Here is a 14,869-nt window from a genome sequence, read left to right as displayed (position 1 = left end):
ACCTTGAAACTGTTAAAGAGGGTCCCATTTATTTATTGAAAATACTTATATCTGATTGGTGGTTCTGATCTAAGCATTATATTTACATAGTATAAATTGTATACTCTGCATTTCTTGTTATCATTCATTTCTCTTGTAATAGGTTATTAAAATATGAATAAAATATTCTGTTCATAAAAAGAAGGTCACTATGAGTGTTAGCTCAAATATCTTTATTGAAATAACTCTATTTCTTCTAAAAAAATCTTCTTACCCTAAAGTATTTATTTCTTGTTACTAAGGTATACTGTAAATCTGTGGTTTTGGAATTTACCCACGGAATGTATACTTTTATATTTTACAAAATATTATCATAGGACCTGGAGATGTAAATTAAATGTCCCAAATACTCCATTCTTTGTGTTTTTATTTTTTTGTACTTTGTTAGAAATTTGTTTTTTACAACCGCTATTGCTATAGCACATTTGCTATTGCTTCATGCACAAAGTACCCATTCCTTTTCTATCATAGCACTTTTTTCTTTCAGTCATTTCTGTTTATAATGGTTAAGCTGGTGTACTTTGGTTCTAAAGCTGAACTGAACATTACTGGCAATCTAAAATCTCACTGTTTGAAGGCCAGGAGCAGTTTAGACTGAGTTATGTGGAAAGTTTTCTTTGATTGTGAGAGCAGTGCATGCTTTCATTTAGAAAGCATACAATCACAAGGTAACAGCTAGGGCAAATTATTTTTAATTCATGATTAACGAAAACAAAAAAAGGCAGATGAATCATTTTAAACAAGCAACAATAAGACTTTCAGGAGATATCATTTACGAAGAACATAATTGTACTTAAATACTGCTTTACTTAGTGGGCAAAGCAAAACCACCAAACAACTATAGATGAAACATTTCACATTTAACCTTCATAAACAACAGAGACTTCATACGTAAGACAAATGTACAGTAAATACTTGTGGTAAATAAGTATGGTAAATACCTTAGGTAGTGAAATAGCATATTGGATGTAATAAATAAGATACATTAAAGTGATGAGTGATTGTGATGTACATAAATTAATTTTTTTTTCACCAGAACATTATTTACTCCATCATTCAGTTCCATTAAATTACAGAAAATGACAGATTCGAAAAATGAACATTAGACAAACACAACTAATAAATCAAAATCTTTAAGGTTTTCATAAGCCTGACAACGGTAATATTTGGGGACTGGGGACAGCACAATGGCATGGAAATTAGCTGTCTTACAGGCTCTTGGGTTCTGTGATCAAATATTGGGTTCCAACAAGCGTTGGAAAAATTACTCCTCGTTTCTAATTTGTGTGTGTGCTCACTTTATTGGAAAGCATCTATTTCAAGGTTTAGTCCTGCCTTTTGCCTTATACTTTAGGGGTAGCCTTCTGTGTTGCTACAACCCTTAGTGATAATAAGAGAGATCACTTTTTTAGCCATATATAATTTCTTGCATTAGGAATTTGTCTGTTCACATACCCCTCATATCACATAGCTTGCTCTCCATGAGATACATAGGCACACAAGTGGGGAGAGAGAAGCTTGGGGTCAGAGTTCAGGGTCTGCCATTTATACAGCAACGCTGGAGCAGCTTTAAGGGGTTAAGGGCCTTTAGCAGGGGTTAAGGGCCTTGCTCAGGGGCCCAACAGAGTAGGATTCCTCTGCCGGCCACAGGATTTGAACCAGCAACCTTCTAGCCACAGGCACAGATCCTTAGCCACAGTGCCACCACTCCGGCCAATGAGCAATCGTCTGATAATGAATGAAGGGAATTATCGGAGACTGGTGAGTTTTTTTAATTAACATAAAAGGAAAGCATAAGTAAATTTATGGACGATTACAACACAAGCATTTTCCCCACTCTATTGAGTCAAACATAGTCTCTCGTAATTAAGTACAGCACCATTTCTAATGATCTTTTTCTGTCTTCAGCCAGTAAAATGTTCCTTTAGTCCTCATTTAGTTGAAAAGACAAGAGTATAAAAAGCAGTATAAAATGACCATGTGTATGCTGCTTCTATACAGTATATGTATGAATGAAGCAAACTTTATTGCATGATGTGTTACAGTGGTCCCATCTGCCATTTCCAGAGGTTTTCCCTGAAGCCATCAAGCCATCAAGGCTGAAATGGTAAAACAATCTGTGCATTGAGCTCTGACTGTTAATCCTGGAATCCTTACTCCAACACTCACACCACAACTCTTTGCATTCTTTGACATCTGGGGCAAGGAGCAATTTAAATACTGTACTTATTAAACAACATCACAATAGTTCCTCACTTAAGCTTAAATTAAACAAAATCAGTCAGACTTTGTTTAAGTTAGACCAATGCAAATGCAATTCAGGCAAATGCAATGAACAAACTATGATTTTCTCGGGTCTAAGGTAATCAGCCTATAAAATCTTTTAATTTTATTTTTTGCCTTGAAGTGGTATATGAAAATGATACAAAAATACATATGGTTTTGGAATGGCGTCCTGACCAGGGTGTAACCTGCTTTGCATCTGTTGCTTGCCGGGATTGGCTCAAGCTCATCCTCGCGACTCTGAATTGGAAGAAGTGGTAAGAAAATGAATGAATATACACATTCATGATGAATATATGAGTCTGCAAGATTCTTTGAGTATCGCAGTCATATTCTGTATATTTTGTGAAATTTGTGCATTCATAGGAAATGCTTAACAGATAATAATCACGTGGCCATAGTGTAAAACAAATGGCACATACAAACTGCTTTGCCCTGACTAGGATGACAAAATTCACAAAATCTGGTACAGTCATTTGGGTATCTTTGACTATTGCTTTGAATACAGCTACTGCTGAAAAGAACCCCATCACGGTTCCTAAACTGAAGCAGAGCTTCAAATACGTAATGCTTTTAGATTTTTATACTGAAATCAAAGGCAAGCAATTGGACAAACATTTCAGAAGTCAAAGCTTCCCAAAAAAGACCATACAGTAGCAGAAAAACTCATCCTGGTCTTTGTCAGAATATCCTTAAGCAAAAACTATATCGCTGTCTTCTGTTAACTTAAACTCTTGTTACGAAATGTGATACATTATTTTTTATTTGTTTAGCTTTTGAGCAACATACCCTATTTATGTGACTCATGCCATTCGGACTACAGTAAGATGCCCTCGGGAAGCTTTATGTTACTTGAACAATGTCCAAGGCTATAAAAAAGTTCCACATTTCCTCTGTAGTGATTTAGGATGGACAGCTCTAACTGCCTGCCAGGCATCTGAAATGAAATTCAACTGTACAATCAATGCAGCTGAGCTCTAGACCTTTTATCCATGATCATTGCAAGGAAGCCATTATATCTTTATCCTGAGCATTATATCTGAAATGTAATTTTGTAAGTTGAATACAGTAGACAGTGAACAGAGTGAATATCAAATACTATTTCTGTTGTTTCCTTAAAACATACTACAGTATATGTCCATTTAGCAAGAAAGTATGTATACTGAAAATAAACATTGTCCCACCAAGATGTAAAAGAAAGTTATATGTTCCATTGGATGAACCAATCGTCTCAAGTATACAAATAGCCTGACATTCCTGAGAACTGTAAAACTGTAAGGCCTGTTTCTTCATCTGCCATGTTATGGGTAAGAGACCTCACAAAAGGAATGACTGTTGGTCATGTTGGTGCACATGCCTCTGGTGAATAACAAAAAACAACAGCAGACCCGTCTAATGTGTTGACTCAGTCTTAAAGGTTTTCCAAGTAGAGGCTGGCAGATTAAAACAGTCGGGCAAACCAAACATAGAAAAACAGAAAAAAATATTTTAAGAAAGCATGTAAGATATAGGGTAAACTAAAGGCTCCTTACTATAGTTCCGTACCAACCCAATTCCTACTTTGAATTTCCATGAATCAGTGTAATAAGTGGATCCTGATTTAGACCAGCAGTACCTGTACAGTGTCCACTAGGAAGGTATAACAAATATGGATTTATATTCTTGGTCATAATGACTCTTTCTGAATTTTTAAACGAAAAATGAAACAACATAAAACATTTCAGCTACCACAATAAGACCATTCTGAATGTTAACAATCCTAAGTCAGTTGAATGCTCTATGCTATACCTTTCCAGAAGCCTTGCTTATAGTAACATTATCTCAATGATAGCTTCTACATAGGTATTTTATTTATATATTATTTCTAAATGTTTATTTCATGTTTTTAGGGATTACTTGACAGCAAAAGTATTTTCTTTTTTTTTCAGCAAAAATTGAAATTCAACTTTTACAATAAGGTGTGATTCAGAAATGCATGACAAGAGAATCTGAATGCATTTAAATGCCAGTTCGCCCTGAGTTCCATGTTAATACATCTAGCAAATGAAAACAACATTAAAGGATTTGAACATTCCTTTAATTTTGTAAATGGAGATATACAGTTTCAGAATTTCCTAGGACACCATATGGAAACCCATTTATTTAAGACACTACATTTATATCTTCACTATGAAAAAAATAAGTGTCATATAACCCTTTAGTTCAGAATACATAAAACATTCATCTTCTATAAAGAGCAGCATGCAAAGAAAAAATGTTTTTCTGAGCAAAAAGGCAGTCTTTTAGGACAGAAAGTACTGAAGAGCATTGTTTGTGACACAGCAGCTGGTTTGAATGAAGTACTTCCACAGAGGTTTAGAGCCAGATGTACTGAAGGATGTCGTCTGTTTTATGGGGTGTAAACCTGTTGCTAGAGTCTGGTACAAACTAAGCACAGATTTATGAAAGTGAGGTTTTATGAAATTTCTCGTGGATGTAGTTCATTTTGTGATTAAGCCTGTGTTGGATAATCAAGGAAGTCACATAAGACGATGCAAAACAGGGGAGAGCTATGATGATCTCACCATTTTCAAGTCATTTCCTAAGATTTTATACCATGTAGGAAAATTCTATACATTTCTGGGAGGGTGTTTTTTCTGTCTCACAAAGTTATTTAAATAAAAAACTTCCACCATGCTGAAATGTAAATTGTAGGCAAACCAATTACGGTATGTGCTACTCTAACTACTCTTATCTGTTAAGTAGTTAAGGAATACAGTATTCAGTTCTAGTACATCCAGTAGTTAATGGTCTGTTTTTAATTTACTGTGAGAGTATGTAACATGAAAGATTAAAACCATCTCTTTATTCAGTGAGTCTGCGTCACCTGAAATATGCTTCAGTATTCCAAACTACAGGGGGAAACACTTTCTTCTTACAAGGATCTCTGAAGGAAATCTGTTACCTCAAAGGAAGAATGATGTATCTCAAATATCAAAAAATAATAATTATAATCAAAGAGCGTGTTTCCTTTTTCTCCGTTAGCCTTTCCTTTGGTCCCACACACATCTGGATTTTCCAAAGTCTTACTTCCATTTTGTAACCAATATATGGTAAGTGAGTTGTTCATCATCACCAGTACTGCCAGAAAAAACAGATTTCATTTGGCAATTCCTGCCACATAGTAGTCTACTAGTTGGCAACACTTCAAGATACAATCTTCTATTTCATTTTCATTCATTTCACAGGATGGGAGGATGCCAGCGCATTCTCCCTTGAGTGAAATATCCTATCCACATCAAGGTCAAGCCAATTCTGTATAAACAACAATTAACCACTTCGTAAGTAACTTCTCTAACTTCCTCTTTTATACATTAAATCGCTCAAAAAGAAAGTAAACCCACGAATTCTGAGAAGTAACTTTTCTATTCAGAACACATCACAGGTAACAGTATAACAAGCTTTGCTAAAATTCAAATGGAGATTTCCATAATTTGGACTTCTGTCCCATTCTGTGTCAACAAAAAAACTATGTGAAAGTCAAAACAGACAAATGTTATATAGAAGGAAGACATACAGGGTAAAAGATATGCAATATCCATTTCCTCATAATGCACTCCTCAGACTGTATTTTTATATTTTGTATTTCTACTTAAGCCAACACATAACAAAATCTTAGCTCTCTATGACTTAAATTGCTAATGCAAATATTATTGTGTCACAGAGTGTAAAGCATGTTTATGTTTGTTTATCCTGTTGGATTCACTGATGTGTACAAAGATCTCATTTATCAGACTAAACGGTAGTCCAGTTCCGTTGGCCAAGATGAATTTATGTAGTGACTGCAGATTTTGAGTGCTTTACACCACTATATTAGGTATGAACTCCAGTCATTCAAAATCCAGACAAGCTGACAACTGTTTTAGTTGAGGTTTCAAACAAATTCTTCCTATGGATGATGAATCCACTTACAATTTTAAACACATCTTTGAGTTTCATCCTGAATTATTAAAATGAAGTTGAAACATAAAGTTTGTGCTGTTTTACAGTTTTCTTTCTGAGTGTTATTTTGGGGCTTCAAAAAATTGCACCAGCAGTTGGCTGCAAATCTATTGATAGCCATAGAATCCATTTATTAAATATTTTAAGACTCTCGGTATCTGGATTTTGCAAAAACTGTATCCGTCTGAACACTGTCCTGGATAAAGAGGTTTAGAAAATGGATGGATATCTGTCTGAAATGGCATTTTTTCTTAATTTACATTATCATTCACACCATAACAAATATTTTACTCATCATGTTTTGGTTTTGATAACATATATGATGTACTGTAACCTTTCAATGCTTTCAAGCACTCCTCAGTAGGTATTTGACCTAATCTTCCCCAGCTCCTTCCTGTTGCTTGATGTGATTTTTTGAATGACCTTCTTTTGTTCAACCCTCACATTCTATTTATTGAGGCCAGGAGATTGTGATGGCTTTATTGAATTTAGGTTATTTTAAACATTTGGCAGCAGATATGGAAGTGAGATTGAGGTAATGCTCTGGCTGGAAGCTTTGTAACCAACCTTACTCTGAGGGTGGTACCCATGGACTAGGGAATTGCAAATGTAATGCCCATTACATTGCCCCTATTGTAATGGCCAAAAATAGTGACAAAACTGAACCTAAGAATTACAGGTCAATAAGAATGATTTATATTATACATAATATTATGAAAATAATCATTCGAATTAATTATTAGGGACCCCTCTTGGCTAATTGAGAGGCATAAAAGAATAGCTGGGAGGAGTAGGGCTTCAGTCTGAAAGGAAGGATGGTGGGAGCTTCAGGAGGAAGGCCTCATTAGTAATGGACCAATGGGCTAATGGAGTAATTGGCTGGCTCACAGTCCTTTGGGACTCAGTGAAAATACAGCTTACTCTGTACTGAAGGATGTGGTTCTGAGGAACCACATTGGCCAGCTGGGTGAAGGTGGTGGTACCTGGAGGAGTGAGGCATTACTTAGCAAGTTGCCAGCGTACTTTCTGCCCAAACTGAAAGTGAGGAGTCTAGACTGAAAAAGTTTGAGTCCTGAGTACTCTGTCTCTTATCATTACCAGATAGAGGGGGAGTACTCGGAGTGTCATGAAAGAATTAACATCAAACTGTCAGAGGCACAGGTCTTGATTACAGTATGTAGTGGCATCCCTGGCCAAACAGGATCAGCTGGGCTAGCCAGTGATGGTTGTTAGTGAAGATCTGGTCCTTGGTAAAATGTTGTGTTGAAGGTAGGGCTGGGCGATATGGCCAAGAACATTATCACGATAAAAATTTTCATATCAGTCGATATCGATAATTATCGCGATAAATGTCAAATCATTATTTCTTTCAAGTTTAAAGGCAGATTTTTTTCTCCTGATTGAAAGTTGAAGAAACCAGACAGTTCATTGGTAAATTTAACAACTCTTTGAGCTGGTCGTTGGCAGCACTACATTTGCTTCAGGGTCGCTCATTTCCCACTCTAACTACAATCTTGTCAGCCACCACAGTGTGGGTATACACCACCACGTTCTGCAACACGCACGCGCACTCGCGCAGTATTTTGTGCGTATGCGCAAAGCATAAACATATATATCGAACATTTATCGAACTTTTGTTAAAATTATATCGAGGAAAATTATATCACGATAATTATCGTTATCGAATTATCGCCCCGCACTAGTTGAAGGGATTACTTTATGAATACTGCAGTTGTGTGACAGAGCTAGTCTAATTGAATATGCTAGTGCCTTTTGCTTAAAAGAGACAAATCACAAGATCTAGTCACTTCAAGAAGTCAGATTCAAGAAGTCAGATTCAAGAAGAAGAAGTGTGTGCAGTCAAAGACCACTATAATAGAACAAGGATTCTAGGAGGAATCTGAAAGAAAGAGTTATTACAATATGAAAAATGAATGTGATGTGTTGGAATTTTGCACACATCACCCTGTGGCTGTCTCAGTACATTTGCTGTTCTTCTTTAAATTCAACTTGCTTCAAGCATATACCTTTGGAGCCAAAGGTGTTTTTAGACTACTTACTGGGCCATTTTTTCAATTGAGATTTATACTGAAAAACTTTCCGATTCAAACTGCAATTGATTAAACATCCAAATATTTTTAAAGATCCCCAATGGATCCACCAGATGATCTTATTTAAGATCAAAACTGAAATATAAATTAGAAGACAAGTGGATTGAGATGAAGTTCATATAAAAATCGTGACTTGAGACAATTTTAGAAAACAAAGGGTTATGGGAGCCAGAAACAAGCTATCCAGCTATGCTGTTGAAACTGATACCTGCCTATATGAGTTTCTTGCATTAGTCAGATATTTTCAATCAAATGTGTTAGATGGTCTCTTGATTATCTTTATATTCTTTAAATTTATAATACAAATTGCTGTTAAAATATAAAATGTCTGGATTAAGTCAAGTTTTAATTCTGTTAAATGAAATGACTAAAACAGACCACTTCAGTGAGAGTTTCTCTTCAGATTTGTGTTTATAATAAACATAATCATTTTTTGCCATCTATTGTGCATTTTTCCTATGCAGTTTACACACAGCCATTTGTTTCACACTTTAGTCATTATATAATTTGTATTCTATTTTATTAATTAAATACAAGATGAAGTAAACATCTTTGAAAAGTTTTTATACCCTTCTCAGGATATGTGCCTTGATACAACTTTTTCCTTGATTTGTTTTCTATGGTCTTTGTTCTTCTTGGTGGATTTTTTGCTCAAAATTCACTACCTGACTGAAGAACCTTCCAGTAATGTGTGTATTTATTCTGAAATCACGGGAGCAACTATTATTGCACACAGACGGGGGTCTCTGAACTAATTTTGTGGCTCTTTAATTTTGATGTGCCTGAATTAGTTTAGATTAACCATAGCAAAGAGGACTGAATACCTATATAATCATAACTGTTCTATTTTTCTTTCACATTAATTTTATTTATGTTTGTTTGGAAAGTGTGGAGTAGGTTGTGTAATGTCCTGTATATATCAAATATTAATTGCCACTTCAGTGTGTCATGACTGCATGCTTTAAAGTAGCAACATGTAAAGACTGTGCCAAGGTCTGAATGCTTTTGCAAGGCACTGTAGTTTTTAAGTCACATTTTATTTCTTCAAATATGCTGATACAAATTCAGCTGTTCATTAATAAGATGGTTGTATCGTTTGGAAACATTCTGTGATGGTTAAGGTTTACTGTACAGTAAAGCAAGGGATCTCCCTGGTTCTGGAGATCCGGCTAGTATTATAGGTCACCTGTGCTTAAAGATTGGTGTCATCTGTAATCTATTGATGAATTAATTAAGATGTACATTTCAGAGAACTCGGGTCTTTGATGGCTGAAGAGTACTTAGATTTTAGTCATAAATGATCTCAAATTGAACAAATCACCTGTTCAGTGATTGTAGTGGAATTATTCTGTAACATTAGGAATTGGTGGTTTAATGCATCTGTACAAAACTTGACTGGACTCTCCAGGACTGAGTTTGCAGATCTGTTTTATAAAATAATAAATTCCAGAACAATGGGACTTTTGTAGAGGAACAGGGATTATTAATAAAGATAAAGGACACCTGCTGAAGTCATTATGTTAATGAAGGGCTTATTTTCCAGTAGCAGCAATATTTTTCAAATCCTTACTATCAAATCACACATTATGATCTAGTCATGTAGACCAAAAGGCATCTCAAAGACAACAAATTGGTATTAAAACCAATAGCCTTTCTGTATATAATTACCTAAATAATATTCAACACCATGAAACAAAATACAGATACATGAAATTAAAAAAATAACAAAATGTACCAACAAATATACTGTAGATTGAATTTTTAAAATTCTTTATTTAAACTACATTTTCAATTAAATGTAATCTGCTGCCTTTTTTCCATTTTCTTCAAAGTTATACTGACCTAAAACTTGAAAGGAGAAAAGCAAGGAGAAAATCTTTTTTAGGGTACTTAAAATTGTATCTGCTTTTTATAACTTAAATTGTTTTTCTGTGGTTTTGAAATAATCTTCATCTTATGCCAAAATGTAACAAAGTGACAGTAATTTTAGAACAGAAACCAGATACATATCTGGATTTGTTTTACAAAATGTATATTTTTCACATGCATAATTATAACACTGGCTTTCACTGGGTCAAAGGTCAGTGAAAGATAGACAAACACAGTTTACTAAAATATACAACCGTGTTCATCAACTCAATATCTCTTAATACTGAATTCATACACTTTCACACTTATTGAAGGGATAGGGATTATCTGATATTAGAGAACAGCAAACTCTTTAGTTAAGAAGTTAAGACACACCAGAGGAAAAACAGAAAAATATCCCAACATTGTTAAAATTTTGACTAAAATGTATGCGGCTTGAACATGAATGGTGTCATCTTTTCACAGCAGGAACAAAATGTGCTTAAAACGTATGCCAAATTTGAAGAAAATAGTGTATGTGGTATTAAAACCTTTCACTATTATGTAGAAAAAAATCAGTTGTTTTGTTCTGTCAATTAAGTGATACAATGTTTTTAAGAAAAAGGCTCCATTTGTAGTTCCTGTAAAAAAATTCCACTCTGGTCTATGTCAAACCCAGATTGGTGATTACAGTTCGGGCATCAACTATTTCACTTGGAATCCCAGAAGGATTTGTGAAGCTCTCGATAGGAGTATCTTAATACGGCAAAATGTTTTTTCCAACTTTTATCAGCTACAGTAGTTTACTTTGAGGTCATTACCACATGTCGTTTTGAGATTTATTTTTTAATTCAAGTTAATTAGCTCATTAGTTAGCGACTGATACTGAGGATATGAAGTTTCTGCTGGGATCCTGTCCATCTCAAAAACTAGTTTGTAGCTCAGCGAGGACTGAGAACAATTTAACTTGGAAAAAATGGAAAACAAAAACCCCCAAAGTAATAAAAACACAGTCATTTTCCTTTAGGTTTCTTTTGCAATACTTTTTAATTTGCTGAAACGGAATTCTTTGAAGTTTATTTGAAAAATTTAAATTATTTCGTTGAAAAGCACTGGAAAATGTGCAGAAATTGAGATTTTTTAAAATTCCAGATTGATAAAGCTTCAGATATTCAGGAAACCACATACCTAAAGGCATTTTTTCCCTCACCCATGGTACATAAACTACAAAGAGGAATTGTAGGCAGAATCTCTCATGAAAAAGAAAAAAAGAAACAACTAAAATAAGTGCAAACAGCAGGATGTGAAGTAGACTGAAAACCCAATAGAGTGGGGAAAGCCTGAAGCTACATTAAGCTCAAGGAAACCCAAGTGATCAAATGCCAGTTGCACAGACAGGATGTCCTAGATGCTGTTCTGGAAAACTCAATGAAAACTTTGTGCTGTACGCCAGCTGATATTTTATTTTTAGATAAGACACAGGAGAGCAGCTGAATAATGCTGAATGTGTTAATTGCCTTGATAAGTTACTGATGTGAAATCAAATCATGAACGTGTGTTTCCACTCCAGTTTAATTACCATTTTAGGGATTAGCTACTCCTTAAAAAACAATAGGCCATTATAAAAATAAATGTACTGTACATAGACAGCTAGCAGTATAGAAGAGATATACATACATAAGGCAAGATTACACCTCTAGGTTTTGTGTTTCTGCCTCAGCATAAGTATCAATAATGTTTATGTTTTCTCTTTTAGTGTGTCAGAAGCTGTGGAACAATTACAACAATTTTAAAAACAAAGAGCAATATACACAACTTTACTGTGTGTTTATTTTCCTTTGAGAAAATCACAATTTCTGCACATTTTCCAATGCTTTTCAACGAAATAGTTTAATTTTTCAAATTAACATCAATAGATTCCATTTCAGCAAATTGAAACTGTGACTAAGGACCTGCACCTGTAGCTGGAAGGTTGCCGGTTCGTATCCCACAGCCGGAAGAGAAATCCTACTCCGTTGGGCACCTGAGCAAGGCACTTAACACCAACTGCTCCAGGGGCGCCGTATAAATGACTGACCCTGCGCTCTGACCCCAAGCTGACTGTGTGTCTCATGGAGAGCAAGCTGGGGTATGCGAAAAGACAAATTCCTAATACAAGAAATTGTATATGGCCAATAAAGTGATCTTCTCTCTTCTCTGTTCAGTTACTCAGGTCACTTTATCTCAGAAAATAGATTTGACACAATGTATACTGCAATAAAAACATAATGACATCCTCTTAAGTGAAGTTATGCAATAAATCCTTAGAAGATCCCTCTCGCCACTAATCCGAATTAAAAATGTTTAGGGAAAACATTTGTAAGACTCCATTGACTTGACAGATGTGCAACAAATCCACCACTGCATTGATTTTGTGGAATGGCATTTGGTGGGAAGATATATTGATTTGAATTGAGCTGTATAAATGCAATACATTAATGAGTTAGACTATTCATATACAGGTGGTTCAGGTGGGTAGCTGCATCAGCATGCGTAGTCTGCAAAGGAACAAGTAATAGGTTTATCCCATACTGAAAAGAGAAGAGAGAAACCAGAACGTTTCAGCTGTGGAGCCTTCTTCAGGGGTGAGAAAGACAGGGCAGACAGCAAAGATTAAATAGCACAGAAGAACAAAAACTGGGAGGCGGGAGAGGGGAGAGTCAGAGAGGCCACTCAGGTGGTGCAAAGTGGAGAGGGGTGAAGAAAGGTGTGAAGTCGAAACCTGCATGAGAAAAAACTATAGCACAATAATTTGTTTACTCACTGTATACAGACTGAAGTCAAAGGATAAAAAGCTCTTCAGGACTTCCCAGATACTTTTTACTTGGGACAGTGCCACCACATTAGATCTTTACATTAGTAATGTACAGATTACTGTACATGTGTGAAATGAAAAAGACAGTCAGGTTAGGATGGGCACTTTGGGGAAAAAATATGATACAGTTTTGGAAAAAAAACTAAAGAGCCTTGTAGCCTTGTGCCTAAAGAGAAATGTTTCTGACTAGATCATGTTTATATACAAATGTGAAAACTGCACTCTGAATGCAAGACACATGAGACACTCCAACTGACACAAAGAGGCATAGAAAGGTGTATATGTGGAATAATGATGAAACAGGAAAAAAATAATAGGTAGAATTATTAAAAAATAGTAGGTAGAACAGGGGAAAAATATTGGAAGAATTCAGAAATGTAGCAAAAACACAACACACATAATCTGTATTGGATATACAGTGTGAAATTCTGAAATGGATCTCAAGGGAGAAGATTAGACCAACAAGCGAGCTTCGTGGAAGATGGGAAAAGAAATCAAGTCGATTGTTGGAGTGACACAGATGGGAATAGTCAAAGATAGGGATCTGCAGAGGCAAGCTGGGAATACCCTCATCTACTACAACCATCCGGTTTTTAACCACTTTATAAAATATAGGGTAGCTGGGGAGCTGGGGTCTATCCTGGCAAGCAATAGGAGACAGGATATACCTTGGATGAGACACCAGTCTATGTCTGCATCTATACATATGTTGCACCAAATTCCACGAAATATAAAATGACACTGACACAAATAAAATTACAAATATTTACACAATTCTAGTGTTTATAATGTTGTCATGTTGTTATATACGTTAACATTCCACAGAGACAAACAGGACTTCATACTGTTTTATTGTACAACTGATATTTTGTTTTGAGACTACAGTAAATTAGCAGACTGGAAATTGTTTATATGTTTGACTTTAAAATTGAAAACATTCTTAATTCTTCAGATAACCACTTAATTCACAGAGATTTCCCTGAGTGTAGGATGTCATCAACAGTTGGAGAGTGTCTAGTGTAACTGATATCACACTGATACCAGTGTGAATTACATCATGCAACAGATGAGAAGGCAGAATACAGTTCTATTCTTACACTGTATTAACAAAGCAAACATGATTCTTACAGTACATTGAATGTCGACTGGGTAACCTAAATCCTGTATGAACAGTTAACTTGAAAAACATAAATAGCAATTAAAAAATAACGCATAGGATATATCTCCCTGCATTCTAATAGTCCCATGACCAGTATCTTATTAGAAATAAATAAGCTTTGTGAATTGTGGCATGTAGAATGTAGGTCTTAGTTTAGTTCTCTCCATGTGTTCATATATAAATTGAGACATGTGGAATTCCCAAAAAAGCTGAGTAGTTAGTATTTTTTGATTTACAATATGTATAGATATGGACTTTGGCAACATAACCTTAAAACATTAAACACAGTGAGAGCTATGAGCTGTGAGGAATTGAACAGCAATGTCTGAGCCTGGCTTCTTCAAACAAACATATTTAGCATTGGATGAATATCCAAATTCTGTTAAAAATCTTTGTCTCCTTGGTTGGGATTTCTGATAAATTACAGTGGAGTTGTTTGCAGTAGCAGGTAATGATCTGCCTTCGTGTAAATCCATTCATCCAGTTCCAGGAAAAACCCTCAGGAGATCAAATAGCATAAAAGTTCACATTTAAGAGAATTTACACAAGAATTTTGCCAGTGTACAGGTCTGCTGGCCTTGAAAATCATTTTAA

The sequence above is a fragment of the Lepisosteus platostomus genome, chromosome 6 (genome assembly GCF_059453375.1).
Source record: "Lepisosteus platostomus isolate fLepPlt1 chromosome 6, fLepPlt1.hap1, whole genome shotgun sequence".
Classification (NCBI taxonomy): Eukaryota; Metazoa; Chordata; class Actinopteri; order Semionotiformes; family Lepisosteidae; genus Lepisosteus; species Lepisosteus platostomus.
The sequence above is the reverse complement of the archived record's forward strand: the minus strand, read 5'-3'. Positions refer to the sequence as shown.